At 48.1% G+C, this 6,871-nt stretch overlaps 1 long non-coding RNA gene across 1 annotated transcript; it reads left to right on the top strand.

Annotated features, from left to right (window-relative positions):
- On the top strand, positions 1 to 6,580 carry LOC125687101 (uncharacterized). Its single transcript, XR_007373964.1, has 5 exons — positions 1 to 70; positions 1,151 to 1,231; positions 1,542 to 1,692; positions 5,223 to 6,006; positions 6,047 to 6,580. It is a non-coding gene; the product is annotated as an uncharacterized LOC125687101 (long non-coding RNA).
- Positions 6,581 to 6,871: the final 291 nt, after the last annotated feature.

Here is a 6,871-nt window from a genome sequence, read left to right as displayed (position 1 = left end):
GGCAGAAGGCGCTCAGACGCTCCTCGGACTCCTTCGGAACGGACGGTGCGCTGCTGTCTCTGGGAGTCCGGTAGGGTTGCCGCGGCTGTGCGGAGCGGCTTTGGGGGGGGGGTGGGGGGGGGGGGGGGGGCTCTGCCGGAGCGGCTCCCCGTGGATCTACCGGAGCGGCTTTGGTGGGGGGGGGGCTCTGCCGGAGCGGCTCCACGTGGCTCAGCCGGAGCGGCTTTGGTGGGGGGGGGGGGGGGCTCTGCCGGAGCGGCTCCACGTGGCTCTGCCGGGAGCGGCCTTTGGTGGGGGGGGGGGGCTCTGCCGGAGCGGCTCCACGTGGCTCTGCCGGAGCGGCTTTGGGTGGGGGGGGGGGGGCTCTGCCGGAGCGGCTCCACGTGGCTCTACCGGAGCAGCTTTGGCGCGGGGGGGGGGGCTCTGCCGGAGCGGCTCCACGTGGCTCTACCGGAGCAGCTTTGGCGCGGGGGGGGGGCTCTGCCGGAGCGGCTCCACGTGGCTCTACCGGAGCAGCTTTGGCGCGGGGGGGGGGGGGGCCTTCTGCCGGAGCGGCTCTACGTGGCTCTGCCGGAGCGGCTTTGGTGTGGGGGGAGCTCTGCCGGAGCGCTTCCACGTGGCCTCTGCCGGAGCGGCTTCGGCGGTGGGGGGGCTCTGCCGGAGCGGCCTTCGGCGGTGGGGGGCTCTGCCGGAGCGGGCTTTGGTGGTGGGGGGGGGGGGCTCTGCCGGAGCGGCTTTGGGGGTGTGGGGGGGGGGGGGGGGGGGGGGGGGGGGGGGGCTCTGCCGGAGCGGCTTTCGCGGGCTCTGTTGCTGTGCTGGACCGTGTCCACGTGCTCTGGCCGGGGTGCTCTGCCGGACCAGCCGTGCCCCGAGCGGTTTGCCGCGGTTCTCGCGTGGCGTGTGCGCCGGGAGCGGCTGTGCTGTAGGTGCCCCTCAAAACGTCGGATACTGCGCTCAAGGTGAGTTCTTTCGTTCTCGGTGTGTGGTTTTTAACTGTATTTCAACTATTTTGCTTCCTTTTTGTGTTTTGGTTTCCTGATGCACTGGGTTTTTGCACAGTGGTGTCTGTCTTGGCGTCTGTAATTTTTTGCTTTGTATTTGGTTTTGTTTTTTTCTTGTGACTGATTTTTCTCTGTTTTTTCTTTTCCAGGTTGTTTTCTGGGGCAGAATGGCGTGCATCGTTTTCTGAGGTGAAGAGGATGTTCTGTCTGTTGCTTCATTTTGCGTGCAGGTAGATTGGAAGTGGAGTCTGTGGTTTAAGTGTTCCAAAGTGACTGTGGGGCGCTACAAATTTGCTTTATGAAAAGAGTAAGTTTGTGTTCTTAATGATTATGGATAAGGTTGTAGTTTGACTCTGTGATGAGGCTTGAGCGTTAACAGAAATCTCTGCTACAACTCTGATGTTATATGCTGCTTTGGGGGGTAGGATGTCGGGGTGTCTTTTTCAGATGGGGGGCCCTGAGGAGCATTGTTTTTTTTTCCAAGGGGGGCAAGCTGGAACAAGTTGCGTTCTGTTGTTCATGTTTCTCACTGTTCAACAGGCTGTTCTGGAGAGGCGTAGCTTCCTCCCGGGGTTTTCGAGCGCTGGTGATATTTGCAGCCATTCTGAAATCTGCAGTGCAACAGCGAATTCCACCTCTTGTAGAGGCTCGGGTTCTTCATCACGTGAGTTAGCGGTGGTTTACCTAAGAGGTAAGTGCAGCGTATATACTTAAGAGTTTGAATGTTTGGTAGTTTATCCTGGTATTTGTTAAGAAGTTGGGATCCATTACTGGTTTCCTTGTTTTCATTTTGTTTTCTGCCTTTTTCTGTTTTGTTTTTTTTTTGTCCCCCATTTTCTTTGCATAGTGTTGGTTTTGCCTGTCAGTTTCGGTTGCTTTTTCTGCCTGCTATCTGTTTTGTTTTGTATCTGTCTTATCTTTGAGTTTCTTTTGGCTTTGGTTTAGCATTTTAGTTGCTTTGTTTACTTTTGTCTCTGCATTCTGTGCAAGTTTTTGTTTTCTCTATTCGGTTAGTTGTTGAGTTCTTTGTGTGTTGCTTTTTACTTCTTTATGTACTTTCTGTGAGGTTTTTTCTTTATTTTGTGTTGGATTTTATTATTCATGAGCGGTATGTTCCGAGTTCATTGTAGCAGTCGGTGTAGTCTTTTGCATTTCATGTGTTTTGTTTTGCTGGGTATGGGGTTCGGCTTTGTGTTTTCTTTTGGTTTTTTAGGTTGTTTTCCACAGTTTTTGCTTTTGGTTTTCTTTCAAGTTTCACTTTGCCTCGCCTTGCGCTTCATTTCATTTTGCCTCGCTTTGCATGTCACATGTAGTCTTTTTCTTTGCATTTGAGTGCATTTTGTGTTTGTATGCTTTTTGGTTAGGTTTCCCTGGATTTTTTTTCTTTTGTTCTTCTCTTTGATACGTGTTACATTTGCGTCTTGTCTTAGTGTTTCCATTGCGCTTCGTTTCCTTTTGGCGATGCCTTGCGCCTCGTTTTCTTTTGGACTCGCCTTGCGCCTCGTTTTCTTTTGGACTCGCCTTGCATGTCATGTGCTGTCTTTTTCTTTGCATTGGAGTACATTTTGTGTCTGTATGCTATTTGTTTAGCTTTCCCTGGATTTTTTTTCTTTGTTCTTGTCTTTGATTTGTATTACATTTGTGTCTTAGTGTTTCCATTTGCGCCTCATTTCTTTTGGACTTGTTTTGCGCCCTCGTTTCATTTTGGCCTCGCCTTGCATGTCATGTGCTGTCTTTTTCTTTGCATTGGAGTACATTTTTGTCTGTATGCTATTTGTTTAGCTTTCCCTGGATTTTTTTCTTTGTTCTTGTCTTTGATTTGTATTACATTTGTGTCCTTAGTGTTTACATTTGCGCCTCATTTCTTTTTGGACTCGTTTTGCGCCTCGTTTCATTTTGACCTCGCCTTGCATGTCATGTGCTGATTTTTTTTCTTTGCATTTGAGTACATTTTGTATCTGTATGCTTTTTGTTTAGCTTTCCGTGGATTTTTTTCTTTGTTCTTCTCTTTGATATGTGTTACATTTGCATCTTGTCTTGTCTTAGTGTTTCCATTTGCGCCTCCTTTTCTTTTGGCCTCGCCTTGCGCCTCCTTTTCTTTTGGCCTCGCCTTGCGCCTCCTTTTTCTTTTGGCCTCGCCTTGCGCCTCCTTTTCTTTTGGCCTCGCCTTGCGCCTCCTTTTCTTTTGGCCTCGCCTTGCGCCCTCCTTTTCTTTTGGCCTCGCCTTGCGCCTCCTTTTCTTTTGGCCTCGCCTTGCGCCTCCTTTTCTTTTGGCCTCGCCTTGCGCCTCCTTTTCTTTTGGCCTCGCCTTGCGCCTCCTTTTCTTTTGGACTCGCCTTGCGCCTCCTTTTCTTTTGGACACGCCTTGCGCCTCCTTTTCTTTTGGACACGCCTTGCGCCTCGTTTTCTTTTGGACTCGCCTTGCGCCTCGTTTTCTTTTGGCCTCGCCTTGTGCCTCGTTTGTTTTGACCTCGCCTTGCGCCTCGTTTTCTTTTGGACTCGCCTTGCGCCTCGTTTTCTTTTGGACTCGCCTTGCATGTCATGTGCTGTCTTTTTCTTTGCATTGGAGTACATTTTGTGTCTGTATGCTATTTGTTTAGCTTTCCCTGGATTTTTTTCTTTGTTCTTGTCTTTGATTTGTATTACATTTGTGTCTTAGTGTTTCCATTTGCGCCTCATTTCTTTTGGACTCGTTTTGCGCCTCGTTTCATTTTGGCCTCGCCTTGCATGTCATGTGCTGATTTTTTTCTTTGCATTTGAGTACATTTTGTATCTGTATGCTTTTTGTTTAGCTTTCCCTGGATTTTTTTCTTTGTTCTTCTCTTTGATATGTGTTACATTTGCATCTTGTCTTGTCTTAGTGTTTCCTTTTGGGCCTCGTTTTCTTTTGGCCTCGCCTTGCGCCTCATTTTCTTTTGGCCTTGCCTTGCGCCTCGTTTTCTTTTGGACTCGCCTTGCGCCTCGTTTTCTTTTGGACTCGCCTTGCGCCTCGTTTTCTTTTGGACTCGCCTTGCGCCTCGTTTTCTTTTGGACTCGCCTTGCATGTCATGTGCTGTCTTTTTCTTTGCATTGGAGTACATTTTGTGTCTGTATGCTATTTGTTTAGCTTTCCCTGGATTTTTTTTTTGTTCTTGTCTTTGATTTGTATTACATTTGTGTCTTAGTGTTTCCATTTGCGCCTCATTTCTTTTGGACTTGTTTTGCGCCTCGTTTCATTTTGGCCTCGCCTTGCATGTCATGTGCTGATTTTTTTCTTTGCATTTGAGTACATTTTGTATCTGAATGCTTTTTGTTTAGCTTTCCGTGGATTTTTTTCTTTGTTCTTCTCTTTGATATGTGTTACATTTGCATCTTGTCTTGTCTTAGTGTTTCCATTTGCGCCTCATTTCTTTTGGGCTCGCCTTGCGCCTCGTTTCATTTTGGGCTCGCCTTGCATGTCATGTGCTGATTTTTTTCTTTGCATTTGAGTACCTTTTGTATCTATGCTTTTTGTTTAGCTTTCCCTGGATTTTTTTTCTTTGTTCTTATCTTTGATATATGTTACATTTGCGTCTTGTCTTTGTGTTTCCATTTGAGTCTTGCCTTGCCTTGCTCCTCACATGTTGCCCTTTTGTTTCCATTTGAGTATGTTTTGTATCTGTATGGTTTTTGGTTTGGTTTCCTTGGATTTTTGTTTGTTTTCCTCTTTGATTTGTGTTATGTTTGAGTGTTGCCTTAGTGTTTTCATTTGTTCTCTGATGGTGTTTATTTTGTTTGGCTTTGGGTTTTTGTTGTGTTAGGTTTTGTGTATGGTTGTGGCTTTGGGCTGGTTTTTTTTGGTTTTTTTTTTTTTTTTACTTAGTGTTTTCTTGGTTCTTTTCCTGGTTTCATTGTCACCTTAGTTTTTCATTGGTTTAGTTTTTGCTTTTGTGTTTGATTTCTCTGGCTGCTGGAGTAGATTTTGCATGTGTTTTTGCTTTTTTTGGTTGTTTTTTTTTTTTTTTCTGCGTTCCTTGAAGTTTTGCATTTGCTTCGTTTGTTTATTAGGTTCTTTGTTGTGTTGCGTTTTGCTTTACATTTTGTGGTTTTTTTTCATTGTTTTTCATTTGAACTTATGGGTTGGTTTTGTATTGGGTTAATTTGTGTGTGTGTGTCAGCTTTAAATGGGTGGGGTTGCTTTAGTTAGTTTTGAACTCCATTTTCACTTTGCGGCCATTTCATCAGGTCTCTTTTATTGCACAGGAGGAGAGGACGTGTGTGCGTTCATCAGACTCTGTCTTCAGGAAGTTCGAGAGCACAGTGAGGTCTGCACCTAGCTGCCGATAGCCTGGATTCAGCAGTTCCTTGTCTTTCGGATGATTGACATCAGAGTTACGGAATCACAAGCTTGGAAACGACCTGCAAGATCATCTAGTCCAACCACCCTCCCATTCTTATCATTGCCACAAGCTACTCGACCATCTCTCGTAGCTCCTCATCCCGGCGCCTCTTGAACCCCGCCAGGGATGGCGACTCCACCTCCTCCCTGGGCAGGCCATTCCAGTGCCTGACCACCGTCTGAGAGAATAAGTTTCTCCTAATGTCCAACCTAAACCTCCTCTGGTATGACTTCTTGCCATTTCTTCGGGTCCTACTATTTGCCTGGGAGAAGAGGTCGGACCCTTTTGCACTACAGCCTCCCTTCAGGAAGTTGTAGAGTCCCCTGAGCCTCCTCTTCTCCACACTGAACAATCCCAGCTCCTTCAGCCTCTCCTCATAAGACTTGTGCTCCAGACCCCTCACCAGTTTCGTTGCCCTTCTCTGGACACGCTCCAGGGCCTCAATGTCTTTCTTGTAGTGAGGGGCCCCAAAACTGAACACAGTACTCGAGGTGCGGCCTCACCACTGCTGAGTAAAGGGGGATGATCACCTCCCTGCTCCTGCTGGCCACACTATTTCTAATGCAGGCCAGGATGCCGTCGGCCCTCTTGGCCACTTGGGCACCCTGTCGGCTCATGTTCAGCCGAGCATCAACCAACACCCCAAGGTCGGCTCATGTTCAGCCGAGCATCAACCAACACCCCAAGGTCCCTTTCCTCTTCACAATCATCCCACCACTCATCCTCAAGGCTGTCACGCTGCCTAGGGTTGTTGTGGCCAAAGTGCAGAACCCGACTCTTGGCCTTGTTAAAGCTCATCCCATTCATCTCAGGTCAGCGATCCAGGTTACCTAGATCCCTCTGCAGGGCTTCCCTGCCCTCAGGCAGATCGACACACCCTCCCCACTTGGTGTCATCTGCAAACTTACTCCGGGTACACTCAATCCCTTCATCTAAGTCATCAATAAAGATATTAAACAGGATGGGCCCCAGCACCGACACCTGGGGGACACCACTTGTAACAGGTCTCCAGCTGGACTTCACTCCGTCGACCACCGCCTGTTGAGCACGGCTCTCCAGCCTTTTCCTTATCCAACAGAGTGTAAAACTATCCAAGCCACGGGCAGCCCCTTTGCCCGGTCCAATCATTGCGCTGATTTCAGCGCCAGAATTGGCTTTTGGCTTTCCAAATTTGAGACTAATGCGGTCTGATCATTTGGCTGATTTCAGCATTGTTATTGCCTATTGGCTATCAAATTTGAGGACTAATGCGGTCCGATCATTTGGCTGATTTCAGCATTGTTATTGCCTATTGGCTATCCAAATTTGAGACTAATGCGGTCCGATCATTTGGCTGATTTCAGCCTTGTTATTGCCTATTGGCTATCCAAATTTGAGACTAACGTGGCCTCGCTTACGGGGTTGGGTTAGCTTTGCTTGTTTGTTTCTAGCGCAGGGCTAACCCAACCCCGTAACCGACGCAAGGCCGTCGGACCGAGGCCTTTTGCTCTCAGTCCCGGCCACTCTGAGACT

Source organism: Lagopus muta, chromosome Z, assembly GCF_023343835.1.
Source record: "Lagopus muta isolate bLagMut1 chromosome Z, bLagMut1 primary, whole genome shotgun sequence".
NCBI lineage: Eukaryota > Metazoa > Chordata > Aves > Galliformes > Phasianidae > Lagopus > Lagopus muta.
Note: the sequence above shows the minus strand (reverse complement) of the source record. Positions and strands in the feature narration are given on the sequence as shown.